Raw genomic sequence first — 16,889 nt, 5'->3', positions numbered from 1 at the left:
TTTTTAAAGATTTTATTTATTTATTTGACAGAAAGAGATCACAAGTAGGCAGAGAGGCAGGCAGAGAGAGAGAGAGAGAGGAGGAAGCGGGCTCCCCACTAAACAGAGAGCCCAATGCGGGACTTGATCCCAGGACCCTGAAATCATGACCTGAGATGAAGGCAGAGGCTTTAACCCACGGAGCCACCCAGGGTGCCCCAGATAAATTAGATTTTAAACCAAACATTATAATAAGAGATGAGGAAGGACACTCTATCATACTCAAAGGGTCTGTCCAACAAGAAGATCTAACAATTTTATTTTTTTTACTTTTTTAATAAGTCTTTATTTATTTGACAGAGATCACAAGTAGGCAGAGAGGCAGGCAGAGAGAAAGGAGGAAGCAGGCTACCCACTGAGCAGAGAGCCCGATGCAGGTTCGATTCCAGGACCCTGGGATCATGACCTGAGCCAAAGGCAGAGGCTTTAACCCACTGAGCCACCCAGGTGCCCTAAGATTAAACAATTTTAAATATCTATGTCCCTAACATGGGAGCAGCCAACTATATAAATCAATTAATAACAAAATCAAAGAAACACATCAACATAATACAATAATAGTAGGGGATTTTAACACCTCCCTCACTGAAATGGACAGATCATCCAAGCAAAAGATCAATAAGGAAATAAAGGCCTTAAATGACACACTGGACCAGATGGACATCACAGATATATTCAGAACATTCCATCCCAAAGCAACAGAATACACATTCTTCTCTAGTGCACATGGAACATTCTCAGAATAGATCACATCCTGGGTCACAAATCAGGTCTCAACCGGTACCAAAAGATTGGGATTGTTCCCTGCATATTTTCAGACCATAGTGCTCTGAAGCTAGAACTCAATCACAAGAGGAAAGTTGGAAAGAACCCAAATACATGGAGGCTAAAGAGCACTCTACTAAAGAATGAATGGGTCAACCAGGAAATTAAAGAACTGAAAAAATTCACGGAAACAAATGATAATGAAAACACAACAGTTCAAAATTTGTGGGACACAGCAAAGGCAGTCCTGGAAGGAAAACATGTAGCAATACAAGCCTTTCTCAAGCAACAAGAAAGGTCTCAAGTGCACAACCTAAGCCTAAACCTAAAGGAGCTGGAGAAAGAAAAGCACAGAAAGCCTAAACCCAGCAGGAGAAGAGAAATAATAAAGATCAGAGCAGAAATGAATGAAATAGGAACAAAAAAAAAACAGTAGAACAAATCAATCAGGAGCTGGTTCTTTGAAAGATTTAATAAGATTGATAAACCCCTGGCCAGACTTATCAAAAAGAAAAGAGAAAGGACCCAAATAAATAAAATCATGAATGAAAGAGAAGAGATCACAACCAACACCAAAGAAATACAAGCAATTATAAAACCATATTATAAGCAACTGTACGCCAGCAAATTTGACAATCTGGAAGAAATGGATGCATTCTTAGAAATGTATAAACTACCAAAAACTGAACCAGGAAGAAATAGAAAACCTGAACAGACCTACAACCAGTAAGGAGATTGAAGCAGTCATCAAAAATCTCCCAACAAACAAGAGCCCAGGGCCAGACAGCTTCCCAGGGGAATTCCACCAAACATTTAAATAAGAATTATTACCTATTCTCCTGAAACTGTTCCAAAAAATAGAAATGGAAGGAAAACTTCCAAACTTATTTTATGAGGCCAGCATCGCCTTGATCCCAAAACCACAAAAAGACCCCATCAAAAAAGAGAATTACAGACCAACATCCTTGATGAACACAGATGAAAAAATTCTCACCAAAATACTAGCCAATAGGAACCAACAGTACATTAAAAGGATTATTCACCATGACCAAGTGGGATTTATTCCTGGGCTGCAAGGTTGGTTCAACATCAGCAAATCAATCAGTGTGATACAATACATTAATAAAAGAAAGAACAAGAAACATATGATACTCTCAATAGATGCTGAAAAAAGCATTTGACAAAGTACAGTATCCTTTCTTGATCAAAACTCTTCAAAGTATAGGGATAGAGGGTACATACCTCAATATCATCAAAGCCATCTATGAAAAACCCACAGTGAGGGGCACCTGAGTGGCTCAGTGGGTTAAGCCTCTGCCTTCGGCTCAGGTCATGATCCCAGAGTCCTGGGATCGAGCCCCGCATCGGGCTCTCTCCTCAGAGGGGAGCCTGTTTCCTCCTCTCTCTCTGCCTGCCTCTCTGCCTACTTGTGATCTCTCTGTCAAATAAATAAACAAAATCTTCAAAAAAAAAAAAAAAAGAAAGGAAGAAAGAAAGAAAAAAAACCCCACAGCGAATATCATTCTCAATGGAGAAAACCAGAGCTTTTCCGCTAAGATCAGGAACATTGCAGGGATGTCCACTATCACCACTACTATTCAACAGAGTACTAGAAGTCCTAGCCTCAGCAATCAGACAACAAAAAGAGATAAAAGGCACCCAAATCGGCAAAGAAGAAGTCAAACTATCACTCTTTGCAGATGATATGATACTTTATGTGGAAAACCCAAAAGACTCCACCCCAAATCTGCTAGAACTTGTACAGGAATTCAATAAAGTGTCAGGATACAAAAAGTGTGTATAAGTCCATATGTGTATAATGGAACATCAAAATCCATGACTTCATAGGAAACAACTCATTAGGATAGTGCTAAAGATTAGGACAATGACTAAAAAATATTAAGGAAATAGTAACACAGATGGAACATGGATAACAGCAACGAAAAAATGAAAGAAGTGGCATGCAAGCTCTGAATTTTAGGAAACAGTGGTTTCTATACTGTCCTTCCTTCATGAAGTGATCCTGGACACCCGAGCTTTTCAGGATGAGGAAGGCAGAGATACTTAAGGGACTGGTCCATGTGGGTGATTATCAGATAGAAAAAAAAGATGAGCAATTTGTTCAGAACGTCTCCAAGAGGCATCAGAAACTACCTGGCTGGAAGTCGAAAGGTGATTTTCTAGAAAAAAAACCTATACCTCAGAGAAAACAAACTAGGGCAGGTTTCTCCAGAGGAGCATATGTTGTAGTCACAACAGAAATTCTTGTTTGCTCTCCTCACCCAGCCAAAGCCCAGAGCCCCCAGGTCAGCAGCTCTCTCCATATGGCAATTTCTGTTCATGGGGCCCTCAGACAAAACCACTGCTTGTGGGACTAACTGCCGAAGCCCGAAAGAGAGGAAAGTCAAGGGAAGGGCACATCCCTGAACCCAGAATCACTGAACAAAGACAAAGAGCAATACTGTAACTGTGAGCGGGCGCTCTTTCTGGAGTCTGTTAGTACATCCATGTTGGGAATTTCCATTGACACTGGTGTACAACCATCACCACCATCCACCTCCAAATTCTTCCCATCTTCCCAAAATGAAACTCCATACCCATTAAAATATGCTTTCCTTCCCCACTGCCTCCAGCCCTGACAACCACCATTCTCCTTTCTGTCTCTGTGAATTTGACGACTCCAAGTACCTCATATAAATGAAATCATACAATATGTATCCTTCTGTTACTGGCTTATGTCACTTAACATAATGTCCTCAAGATTCATTCAGGTCGTAGTCTGTGCCAGAACTTTCTTCCTTTTAAAGGCTGAATAACATTCCATGGGATGGAGACACCACAGTGTGTTTATCCACTCACCTGTCAACGGACATCTGGGGAGTTTCTACTTTCTGACCATGGTGACGAGTAGTGCTAGGAATGTGGTACAAGTATCTTCTTGAGGGCTTGCTTTCAATTCTTTTGGGTATATACACAGAATTGGCATCATTGGTTCATGCGGTAAATTCATTTTTAATTCTGAGGAACCACCATACTATTTTCCACAATTGCTGCACCATTTTACATTCCCACCAGTGGTGCACAAGAATTCCAATTTCTCCACATCTTTACCAACATTTGCTATCCTCGGGGTTTGTTTGTTTTTGAAAAAAACTATCCCACTGGGTGCAAAGCAGTATCTCATTGTGGCTTCAATTTGCATTTCCCTAATGGTTAGTGAGGTTGACTATGTTTTCATGGGCTTATCGGCCCTTTGTGTATCTTCCCTGGAGAAAGATGTATCCAAATCCTCTGCCTATTCTTCAATTGGGATGATTTGTTTTTGTTGTTGTTGTTGAGTTATAGCAAGGTGTTTTATATGCATTTATTCCTTTCTTCCCACAGTGCTCCTAGAGCCTCCTCTTAAACCCCCAGCCAGGTAGAGACTCGCGCTCCACCTCCTCTCCTGGCATCCCAAAGCAAGTCAGACTGATAAAGGAAACTGGCAACCGCAGCTAGAGAAAAGAAATAAACAAAAGCAGAAAGAAGGGAGGGAAGGTCAGCCAAGGGCATAAACAAACAGGCTTCAGTTCTCTCAATCCAACCAGTAGTAAATTAGGTACAAAATATCAGTGCCTCAAATCCAAAGGAAAACTGATTCAAGTGAATTTCACCCTTGAACTGCAAAAGACATATGGGTCTTTCACATTCTAGGAGCATTCTCTCTGCCTCCCCAGTGATGAAAAAGCAGCAGCAAAACCAAAAGAAGTAAGAAGAAGGGTGAGGAGCCTGGAAGGACAGCAGCTCCTATGCAAGCAGCCTCTGGGAGCAGAACTGCATCTGGGGGAAGAAGCAGGGAGAGCGATGGCTCCCTGTTGCATTCACCAGAGGCCGACTCTTAGAGCACTAGTGTAATAAGGAAGTGATGTTAAAAAGGCAAGTGAGGCCATGATGAAAACTTGTGCAAGGAAGACATGTTGAGAGCCGAACAGGAGACCCCTAAAAAGACAGCCATCCACACTAGTGGAAAGCACTAGTGAAACATACCTGCTCTTCTGACAGTGCCCCCAGCCTTGGCCCAGGCCGTTTCTCCTTGATCATAGACTAAAATTATAACTCTCCACCAGGAGACATGCTAACTGCAGTTTCATGGGCACCATCTCCAGAGACACGGCCTCAGTGTGCCTGGGGTGGGGCCCAGGAGCCTGCACTTTGGCCCAGCTCCCCATGATGACAGCAATGCCAGTGCCCTTGCTTTTAACTTTTGTCACAGATCAGAAAGCACTGGTCACCCACAGAGAGGTCCCTACGACATCTCACAGCTTCTGCAAGACTTGAGGAGAAACAGCGTTTCCTGGCGGCTTTCCCGCTGGCTTTATCTTCTCTGTCCTCCTGGTTTCTTTCATTTGCACTGCAAGCTGATGTCCCCTGTCAATCCAGGCCTGGTTTTGCTCTTTCGGCCCCAGCAGTGACTTCAGACAGAGACACTTTTCCTCCAGACACATGAACGGGTATTTGCTGGAAGAGTGTCATAACGAAAACGTGAGCCTCGGATGACCATAACGTGACGAACTCCCCCGCCCCCTGGAGTGGTGCAAAGCCCACCCTCCAATTACAGGCAGTACCTGCAATAGCACACGGCCCGAGCTGGGGTGGGGGGTGGTCAGCCCCTGGGGAACCGGGCAGGGCGCCAGCAGGTGAGCGATGAGGTCAGAGCAGGGGCTGGGAAGACAGAGCCCCAGGGAAGGCAGAGCTACAAGGGGCTGGTGCTGACATGCCTGTCCCCAACTGGCCTTCTGGAAGACTGCCTATTTATTCTTTTGATTCTAGGAGCGACCCTAATCTTTTTTTTCCAGGAATATCTGTTTAACCAAGCCACTTGGTTTCTGCTGCTTGCCTCCCTAGAACCCTAAATGACATCTCTCTGTCTGTAGGTCCTGTGTTTGTTGCTGGGGACAGAGAATAGGCTGCAGTCCCACTCTGACATAGTTGTGATTAAAGGGAGTGATTATTACAGGAAACAAACTGAGGGTTGCAGGAGGGGAGGTGGGTAGGGGGATGGGATAACTGGGTGATGAGTGTTAAGGAGGGCACCTGATGGAATGAGCACTGGGTGTGGGGATGCCTGGGTGACTCAGTTGTTGAAAGTCTGCCTTTGGCTCAGGTCATGATCTCAGGGTGCTGGGATCGAGCCCCCACATTGGGCTCCCAGCTCGGCGGGGCGCCTGCTTCTCCCTCTCCCACTCCCCCTGCTTGTGTTCCCTCTCTCTCTGTGTCGCTCTCTGTCAAATAAATAAATAAAATCTTAAAAAAAAAAAAAAAAAGAATTTCACCCAGGGTCATGTAAGTGGGTGACCTGGGGCTTGAACTCAAGCTGTTTGCTCTTAGCCATTCACTCACACGGCCTCCAAAAGGGGGCTTCTCCAATGTAGCCTAAAAACCAATTAAAAGCCTCAAGCAGGGGCATCTGGGTAGCACAGTGGGTTAAGTGGCCTACTCTTGGTTTTGGCTCAGGTCATGATCTCAGAGTCATGGAATTGATCCCTGTGTCGGGTGCTGGGCTTAGCGGGGAGTCTGGTTCAGGATTCTCTCTCCCTCTGCCCCTTCCCTGCCACCCCTCTCCCCTTGCTCATGGCTTCTCTCTCTAAAATAAATAAATGAATCTTAAAAATAAAAAAAAAATTAAAAAGCATCAAGCATTCATTGAGTACCTACTGTGTGCCTGGGGCTGGGACAGGTGCCATGGGGCCTTGATCCCAGAAACCTGGGATCATGACCCAAGCTGAAGGCAGCCACTTAACAACTGAGCCACCCAGGCGCCCCCTGGGTGAAATTCTAAACTCTAAACTTTTCTTAGCAGTAAAATTGGAATAACCGTGCCTATCTCACAGGGCTGTTCTCAGGACTGAGATAATAACGTACGCAAAGCACCTGTCCGCACAGGCAATGAACGCTCAGTAAATATCACCTCCTATGATGACGGTGATTGTCTGTGACAGTGGGTGCTACTGCTCCCAACCCCTCTATTTTTAAAAGTTCTTCTCACACTCTGTCTCTATAAGTCATTCTGGGCTGCAGAGATTTGTTTTTGCCAGGAAAAAGCTATTTTTCTCAAAGCAGATTGACTCTCCCATGAGAAGCTCTGAAATCCCAAGGCCACTCTGGAGGACCCTTGGTTTTCATATCCATCAGCAACAGAGAGCCCCCAGGAAGTGAACTCTACATAAACAATGAGGGTGGTTCCTGTCTCCTTTGGCTGCCTGTGCAATCTGGCGTATTTACTATGAGCTCAGTTTCTTGGTCATGTGCTATGTGGGATGACGTTGCTCCTCTTCCAGCCCCAGGCTGCTTCCTGTGCTCTGTGATGTGGAAGAGACTTGGAGACATGGGAAACATCCCACACAGCTGGTCGGCCAGCCTCAGAGGTCCATCCTGGTGCAGAAGGGTCACCAGGCTCAGAAAACATTCTGTCCACCCCCCCAAACATATCAAACCTGTGCCTCTTGTCCATGCCCAGGTAATATGTTTGATTTCTTTTTTAAAGATTTTATTTATTTATTTATTTATTTGAGAGCGAGAGCGAGCGCGTGCACGTGCATGAAAGGGGGAGGGGGACTGGGGAGAGGGAGAGGGAGAAGCAGGCTCCCCTCTGAGTGGGGAGCCCGATGAGATGCGAGACTCAATCCCAGGATCCTTGGATCATGACCTGAGACAAAGGCAGGTGCTTAACCAACTAAGCCACCCAGGCACCCCAACACATTAGATTTTTTAAATCATTGTTTTAAAAATAATTTGAAGTGTTTAGCATAGGTAATGCACTCACAAAGGATAAAGAAGTCAAACAGTATCAAAAGGATATAGCATGAAAAGGAAGACTCTTCCTGCTCCTTTCCCTTCAAATTCACAGATTTTTATTTCTCCTCCTCCAAAGAGATCATGACTGTTCTTGAATGTCATTCTAGGGATACTCTATGCATGTAGGAACATACATTTATTCCTACCTCCATGACCCACATTAATCCTTTAGGGCCAATGATACCATACCTGGAGCATCCTGCTTTTTTTTTTTTTCCTCACCATTTTATTTCTTTATTTGAGAGACAGAGAGAGAGAAAGCCAGTGAGTGTGTGAGCAAGCACGAAAGAGAGGAGAGGGAGAGGAAGAAGCAGACTCCATGCTGAGCAGGGAGCCCAGTGTGGGGCTCCATCCCAGGGCTCCAGGGTCATGACCTGAGCCAAAGGCAAATGGTTAACCAACTGAGCCACCCAGATGCCCCTGCATCTTGTTTAAAAAAAAAAAAAAATTAACTATGGGTAGTCTTTATAGCAGTTCACAGAAATCCTCCTTTTTCATATATGTGCTGCCGAAGCGAGCACAGAAATCCTCCTTTTTAAAGTCAACAAAACCAAAAGACAACAAACAGAATGGGAGAAAATATTTGCAAATAACATATCAGATAAAGGGCTAGTCTCCAAAATCTATAAAGAACTTCTCAAACTCAACAACCAAAGAACAAATGGACAGAAGACATGAACAGATATTTCTGCAAAGAAGACATCCAGATGGCCAACAGACACATGAAAAACTGCTCCACATCACTCAGCATCAAGGAAATACGAATCAAAACCACAGTGAGATATCACCTCACACCAGTCAGGAAACGACAGGTGTTGGTGAGGATGCAGAGAAAGGGGAACCCTCCTACACTGTTGGTGGGATACAAGCTGGTGCAGCCACTCTGGAAAACACTATGGAGGTTCCTCAAAAGGTTGAAAATAGAGCTACCGCATGACCCAGCAATCACACTACTGGGTATTTACCCTAAAGATACAAATGTAGTGATCCAAAGGGGCCCATGCACTAAATGTTTATAGCATCAATGTCCATAATAGCCAAACTATAGAAAGAGCCTAGATGTCCATCAACAGACGAATGGATAGAGAAGATGTGGTGTATATATACAATGGGATACTACGCAGCCATCAAAACCCCCAAAATCTTGCCATTTACAACAATGTGGATGGACTAGAGGGTATTATGCTAAGCGAAGTAAGTCAATAAGAGAAAGACAATTATCATATGATCTCACTGATATAAGGAATTTGAGAATCAAGACAGGGGATCATAAGGGAAGGGAGGGAAAATGAAACAAGAGGAAACCAGAGAGGCAGACAAACCATAAGACACTCTTAATCTCAGGAAACAAACTGAGGGTTGCTGGAGGGGAAGAGGGTGGGAGGGATTAGTGGCTGGGTGATGGACACTAGGAAGGGTATGCGCTATGGTGAGAATAAATAAATAAATAAGAATCCTTCCTTTTTAACTGCTGCATTGTGTTCCATTTTATAGATCTGCAAAACTTCATCCAACCAGTTCCTGATGATGGACACTTAGGTTGTTTCCAATATTTTCCTTTAACAAGCAGGGCTATAATGAATGCCCTTCTAGAAGGAAATGAGAATTAGATATCTTTCTGTTGGGGATGGGGATTCTTCTTTTCCCTCCACTTTCCCCAGAGCTGCCTGTATATACAGGACATGTCCTGTATTTTGTCCCAAGCTCTCTACCTACTGACAGGATCCCATGAAAGTCCTGTACTCAGCTTTTTTTTTTTTTTTTTTTTTTTTTTTTAATTTACAAAAAAAAAAAAAAAGCATCAGAGCTATTTTTTCCTCCACTGTAATTGGTACTTAAATCAATTAAAGGCTACACTATCTGAAAAGCATATCTCTACAAATAAAGATCTAGACAATCCCATATGGTCTCCTGCCAGTTTGACAGAGGGAAGCATAAAAGGGAAGACTGCAAATTAAAGGTACTTATTTTCATATTTAGGAAAGGAAAAGAGTGTTCTTTGGCTAAAGTCCTAAGTCGTGAACAGTGAGCACCATTAATAAGAGATAACTTACTATTTTTGTTCTGAAAACCAGCCAATCAGCGATAATCTCACCCCAGTAACCAAGCTTTGGGACGTCAACAATGAAGGACACCCCCCAGCCAATCAGCGACAGACCCTGCACGCCCAAACAGCCAATCAGCAAGTTCCTCACTCCAGAGCCCAAGCTTGAAAGTCCCAAGTCAAAAGCCTCCCAGCTGTAGTGGTACATCTACTCAGCTGAGAGTCCTTAACATCCCTGCCTACTTCTCTTGTGGAAATCCACCAGCCCCTTGTGCCAGGCTTCCCCAAGCCTTACCTAAAACCAGCTCTAGCTGATTAAGTCTTAAAAACACCCTTCTCACTTTGACGCAAACATGAAGTTCGTCTTTCTTGCATCAGACATCAAGTTCAATTTAATGTTAGCTTGCAAATTTACAGCCCTTTGAACATTTGGACCCCTGTTAATGGTTAGCTGTGAGGTCAGACTTGTGAGTGCAGGTGCACTGTTGAAGCTGTGAGATCTTCAAATTCAAGCTCTCTGACTCTTGAAGCAGTTTCTATTATCTATTTTTTATTCCTGTATATTTGAATCCACCCCCCCAAAACCAAAAGCAAGGATAAATTTTGTGCTGAACTTTCTGAGCAATAGTCATTTATTAAACGAGGAAAAATTCCTTTAGAAGCCTTCCACAGTAGGCAATTGTTCATTTTGTATTTTTAAAAAGGTGGTAAGCCAGATATAAACCAGCATTTGTTAACAGCTACGCATAAGAGATGTATAAGTTCCTTAACTCGTGTTAAGGAAATTGGTAAACAGATTGTTTTTTAATTAAGAAGAATTCAGGTTAAAATGATAAAATAATTGCAGCAGAAATGTAATGACCTTCCACACTGTGTATCCTGATCACTCTTTCAGCTCAAATAACCACCTGAAGGTACTACTCCTGAAAGTGTTTTCTGGTTCCAAAATTGTAAGCAAAAACAAACAAACAAACACAACATAACATAACAAAACAAAAACAAAATTGCGAGCAAATTTCAAATGGTAGGATGAACTCCATTGCTATAATAAAAGTATAGAAGCTCCATTTGGCATTACAGAGATGATCAAAGATCTAAATGTCTCACCTTATGCCATAGCCACAGTGCAAGTAATCTCAGTGCAGAAACATCTTTTCCTTTGTGCAGTATTTTTCTTGTTAAAAAAGTGTGCTAATAAGGCCATTGTGAATAGAATCTTTTCCAGACAAGACCTCAGAAACAGCAGCAAATTTATGCAGACTCTTTTAGTGAGTTCACAGTTAATCTCTCTCTCTCTCTCTCTCTCTCACACACACACACACACACACACACACACCCCAAAGGGGCACAGGAAACTTCTGGAGGTGATGGGTATGTGTGTATTACCTTGCCTGGGGTGATGGTTCACAGGTATATGCATATGTCCAAACTCATCAAATTACATACATTAAATACATGCAGTTTTATTGTGTATATAAAAGAGTCATTAAAAACGTCTGTACTACTTTTGTTGGAGACAGTACAATCACAACTTTTGGTGGATATTTGTATGAGGGTATAAACAATGCTTATTCAAGGTGAAGCACAGCATAAGTAATTCCATGGTTGGTTATCCTGCTCATGTTCTGCATAATGCTACTCAGCAGGACCTGATGCCTTTTTACTGAGATCGAAGCAACTGTCACGAAATTACTCTCCTACTTCAGCACTGATACTGTTCTAAGTGAGCAATTTAGGATTTTTGTGATTTTATTGGCACTCAACATTCTTCATTCCTCTCACATTCAGAAACTGCTGGTTTGCTTTAGTAAACACAGTGGAGAAGATTCTCCATTCCCGTGAAGCCATGACAGGATACTTGGATTCCAAAGAAAGGGGTTTTCTAGGGGCGCCTGGGTGGCTCAGTGGGTTAAGCCTCTGCCTTCGGCTCAGGTCATGATCCCAGGGTCCTGGGCTGGAGCTCCACATCAGGCTCTCTGCTCCGCAGGGAGCCTGCTTCCCCTCTCTCTGCCTGCCTCTCTGCCTGCTTGTGATCTCTCTGTCAAATAAATAAATAAAATCTTAAAAAGGGGGGGGGGTTCCTCTCTAAGAAGTCAGTTGTTGAGCCAAAATTCCTGTTAGCTTTTTGTTTTTTTTTAAAGATTTTATTTATTTGAGAGAGAGAGAGAGAGCATGAAAGGGACGAGGGGCAGAGGGAGAAGCCGGCTCCCTGATAAGCAGAGGGCCTGATGTGGGACTTGATCCTGGGACTCCAGGATCATGACCTGAGCCGAAGGCAGTTGCTTAACCAACTGAGCCACCCAGGTGCCCACCCATTAGCTTTTTAAATACTGAACCAAATGAAGTTTACTTATTTCTTGTTCATAGTTTCCATTATCAATTTTGCAGTGGGATCCTGCAAATTCAAAGAACAGCTGTTATGGAAGTGCTCCGTTGCTAAGGAACTTGTTGGATGTGGTGAAGAACTAATGAAAAGTTTATCCCTTTGACTATCAGAGCTATTCTTAAAAAAAAAAACTTATTTATTCATTTATTTTAGAGTGAGAGAGCAGGGGGAGGAGCAGAGGGCGAGGGACTAGCAGACTCCACACTGAGCGCAGAGTCCAATGTGGGGCTCAATTCCACGACCCCAAGATCATAACCCCAGCTGAAATCAAGAGTCAGAGGCTCAACCGACTGAGCCACCCAGGATCCCCTCAAAGCTATTCTTCAAAGGGATATTATGTATGAGCTGGGAAATAAATTTCAGCCCAAAGTGGATAATTATTTCAGCATTTGCTATGACTACCTTTTGAAATGGATTTCGCCATTGAAAAATTCAATTATTTTACGTAGATGTTACTAAACGCTCTTTCAGCACAGGAACAAGTAGAATCAACATGTGCAGTACCGAAGAAAAAAGGAATAGAAATTGATGGCAATGCTCCTTTTTGTTAGTAGACACTTCACAAAGTTATTGATCCAGAGATGCAATGTAATCCGAAAGAGTGGAAAAGCAGGTTATGCTATGAAAGATGGTATTATGTCCTTCAACCATTCACATTTGAAGAGCAATTCTTAGTGATGTGAACTCTTCGCAAGTATGCCTTCCATATACTGGCTTGTAATGCCAACACTGAGCATGATTTCTCACTGGCCAAGAACAGAATAAGTTGAATATGACCACCACAGAAATCATGTTAAAATGTAAATGGAACATAGACTGTAACTTCAGGGAACTGTATAAGCAAATTCTTCAAAACAAGGAACCATTAAGGAGAGCCAAATCACCAGGGAAATATAATGAAATAAATAGGTACATAATTCAGATACTTCTAATTTATTTCAGATAAATAACAAATCTGTTTTTAGAATAACTATGTCTTGGGGCACCCGGGTGGCTCTGGGGGTTAAGGATCTAACTCTTGATTTTGGTCTTGGTCATGATCTCATGGGTCATGGAATCCAGCCCCAAGTCAGGCTCCACACTTAGCAGGGAGTCTAAGATTTTTCTCTCTCCCTCTACTCCTCTCCCCACCCTGCATTCTTTCTCTCAAATAACTAAGTATATCCTAAATAAAAAAAGGAAAGAAAGAAAGAAAGAAAAGAAAAAAAGAACAAGTGTATTTTTTGTAATTTTTTAAATCTCAAAGTACATACTTGTAGGCAATTAGGAATAATTCAAATTTAACTGGGTGTTCCGTGTTTTTATTTTTTACATTGGTGAACACCTCAGCCGCAGCCTCTGTGCCTCCATGCTTTTGCTCCCCCCCCCGCCTGTAGTGACATCCTCCTCTTCTTCACTCACCAAATCCTAATTCTATTTCAAGACCCATCTCAAAATGATCCCTTTAGCGAGGGCTAACTCTGTGCCAGGCATTATTCTAAGCACCTTACATCTATTAAATCATGTATTCCTCCCTGAGGTAATCATTCTTCATTATAATAGTAAATACTATAAGGAAGATATTTTTCCTTTTTTATGGATGAAGCAATAAGGGCATGGAGGAATTAAGTGACTTACCAGAAACTACCCAATCAGCAAGCAGTAGAGCTGGGATTCAAATCCAGACAGTGTGGGTCTGGAGTCCATTCCACATTACGGTACCCAGGTCTGTCCCATACGCTTGCCCTCGGAACCCAGCCGCCATGTTGTGAGGAAGCCCAGGCCACAAGGAGAGGCCCTTAGGTGAGTGTTTCCGCTGCCAGCCAGCATCAACCACCAGGCGTGGGTAAATGAGCCTCAGGATTCCAGCTTCAGGCTTCGAGTCTTACATTCAAGGCTCTATTCACCATCTCTACTGTACCCTGTCTGAATATCTAGCATACAGAAACCAGGAGAGATCATAAAAAATAAATGGTTTTCAAAGGATTTTTTATTTTTTTATTTTTTTAAGATTTTATTTATTTGAGAGATTGAGAGAATGAGTGGGAGGAGGGGCAAAGAGAGAAGCAGGCTCCCCACTGAGCAAGGACCCCCCCCCCATGCAGGACTCAATCCCAGGACCCTGAGATCAGGACCTGAGCCGAAGGCAGATGCTTAACTGACCTAGCCACCCAGGTGTCCTAAAGGATTTTTTTAGAGCAGTTTAAGGTTCACAGCAAAATTGAGAGGAAGGTTCAGAGAATGCCTCAATGCCTCCTGTCCCCACAGATGCACAGCCTCCCGCATTGTTACCATCTCCCACCAGAGGGGGACATGTGTGTTACTATAAATATAATAAACACTTGTTATTTGTATGATGAACCCACACTGACATGTTGTAATCAGCCAAAGCCCACTATTTTCATCAGGATTCATTCTCATACATTCCCTGAGTTTAGACACAGGTAGAGAGACACGTATTCACCCTGACAGCATCATACAGAACAGTTTTACTGCCCTAAAAATTCTCTGGGCTCCACTTATTCATGCCTTCCTCCTAGCTAACGGCTTCCTCCCCAACTACTGATCTTTCTACTCTCTAGTTTTGCCTTTTCCAGAATATTATATCATTGGAATATTATAGCAGACATAGCCTATTCGGATCAATTTCTCTCTGTGACACATCTTTGAGTTTCCTTCCTAGTCCTTTCGTGGCTTCACAGCACATTTTTCTTTGGCTTTTATTGGACTTACTGTTTTCAGCCACTGAGTTTTGGGATCATCTAGTATGCAGCAATATAGATAATCAAGTATCCTTCCAGAATTTCCTCTAACTAGCCTCAGGGTAAAAAAAAAATTATTTATGTTTTCACTAATTCATTCACCCAATCATTAAACTTAATGGGGTATATTTGGCTTCAGACATGGCTACATCTCAGTGGTTCAAGTGACGTCATCAGGGTTCTGTGTCTCTTTTCTCTTGGTTCTACTTTTCTCACTGTAGCTCTAAGCTTTCCTGGATTTTACAGCTCCCCACAATGTATCTTCCCAAAATACCATCATAAACCCTGAGGAAGACCTGAGTCATCCACTGTAATGATGAGTCACGTTTTCAACTTCAGTTACAGAAAACTCTACTAACAGTGGCTTAACATTTAAACCATAGGATATTTATGACTTATTTAGAAGAAGTCCAGAAGCAGGAGTCCCAGCACTGGTCAAATATCAAGGACTTATGTTCTTTCTATTTTCCACTCTATTCTTAGGCTAGTTGCCTCATGGTCATGAAACGGCTTTCCCAGCTCCAGGCATCACATCTGCCTTCGAGGCAGGAAGAAAAGGGAAGGAACACAGATAGTTTGTTTTGCAAGCATGTCACTTTTCTCAGAAAGTAGAGTATCTTCCCAGAGCCGTCTTTTGACTTCGTTGGCCAGAACTAGGTTACCTGGCCACTTCCTGACTGAGAAGCTGGGAGAGTAGCTAACTTTCCAGAGGCTACAGTGGGAAGCAGCAAAGGAGAAGGGAGGCTGTGAGTGGCTGTTGGGTTCGTATCTTCCGTGTCTGCCTAGCCCTGAATCAATCACGGCCAGGGCCATGGAGCTCTCTAACTGATTAGGCCAGAGGCTAGGACCAGCCTCACAAACCAAAACCCACGTGAACCCCAGGGCCCAAGCAGGATTTTCTGGGGCAACGTGTTTACTCACAGCAAGGATAACGAAAGAATACGAAAACATCCATCCACAAAACAACTGCAGAGTGTTCCACTGTAAGGATGAACCCACAATTCTTTGAATAAGTCCATTTCAGTTCTAAAATAAGAGGATGGAAGAATGGGCATAGGTAAGCTCAAACCCAGGCATGCAGTGGGAGGACCACGACGAGGCAGGAGGTTAGAGCAGAGAGTAGGTTGTAAGGAGGCCACGAGGACATGCGGGGTAACCACGGCTGGCCATGAATGCCAAGCTATGCTACTGTTCCATCCAGTACTCACAACAGATACCTGAGGTCAGGATTACTTACGCCCATTTAGTTCCTGTGTTCTAGAGGAGAAAATACCGAGCTGGAGAAGTTGAGTCATTTGCTTGAGTCACTCACTCAAGAACCAGGGCTTGACTAGACCAGATCTTCCTGATTTGTCCCCTAGCTGACTCCGGACTTGCCAGGGTTAAGAGAGACCTGGAACTGGTTCCCTCCAGGAAGGGCAATGGGGGTAGGGGTGAGGGCCCCAGGCCCAATTAAAGTCGCATGAAGTCACTCTTTCTGGAACGATCTGAATGCAGTGGCTGCATACCAGGCCCCCTTATCTGCTGCGTTTGGAGATTGGGGTTGTGAAACATCTAGAGTGCCCAAGCTGGGATGAGGTTTCTGGCTGCATTGGGTTTTTTTTTAAACAACTAAACCAACCCTGAAGCCAAAGAACACGTCTTAGAACTGTGGAGGGATTAGCTCCATCCCCTCATCTCATCAGGTCCTCACCAGAGTAACACCCCCCTCTATCAAGCTGGGCTGGAGCTGACCCCCCCCCCGGGGGGGGGGGCGGGGAGGGGTGAGACCAACATCAGGACCTGTGGAATAAGGCCACCTAGCTCCCTGGGAACGTTATGTGTGGTGTGTTCCCAGTTCTGTAAAATGTTAGGTATCTTCAGGGAAAAACAATGTGGAAATGTGGCCTAAACTCTTAGCAATGTTATTTTGGGTGGGGAGCTGGGGAGACCAGGGACCTCCCTCTTTCTCTAATATAGGCTGCTGTGAAGATTAAGATTAAAGCAAGAAAAATCCAATTATTTTTAAAGCAAAAAAGTTGTAATATTTAGGTTAAAAAAATGACATCTAAAAAAGTTAAATTGAAGGCAGAGCCTGGCC

Source organism: Enhydra lutris, unplaced genomic scaffold (assembly GCF_002288905.1).
Source record: "Enhydra lutris kenyoni isolate GAN:26980312 unplaced genomic scaffold, ASM228890v2 scaffoldscaffold50, whole genome shotgun sequence".
NCBI classification, from domain to species: domain Eukaryota; kingdom Metazoa; phylum Chordata; class Mammalia; order Carnivora; family Mustelidae; genus Enhydra; species Enhydra lutris.
The sequence above is the reverse complement of the archived record's forward strand: the minus strand, read 5'-3'. Positions refer to the sequence as shown.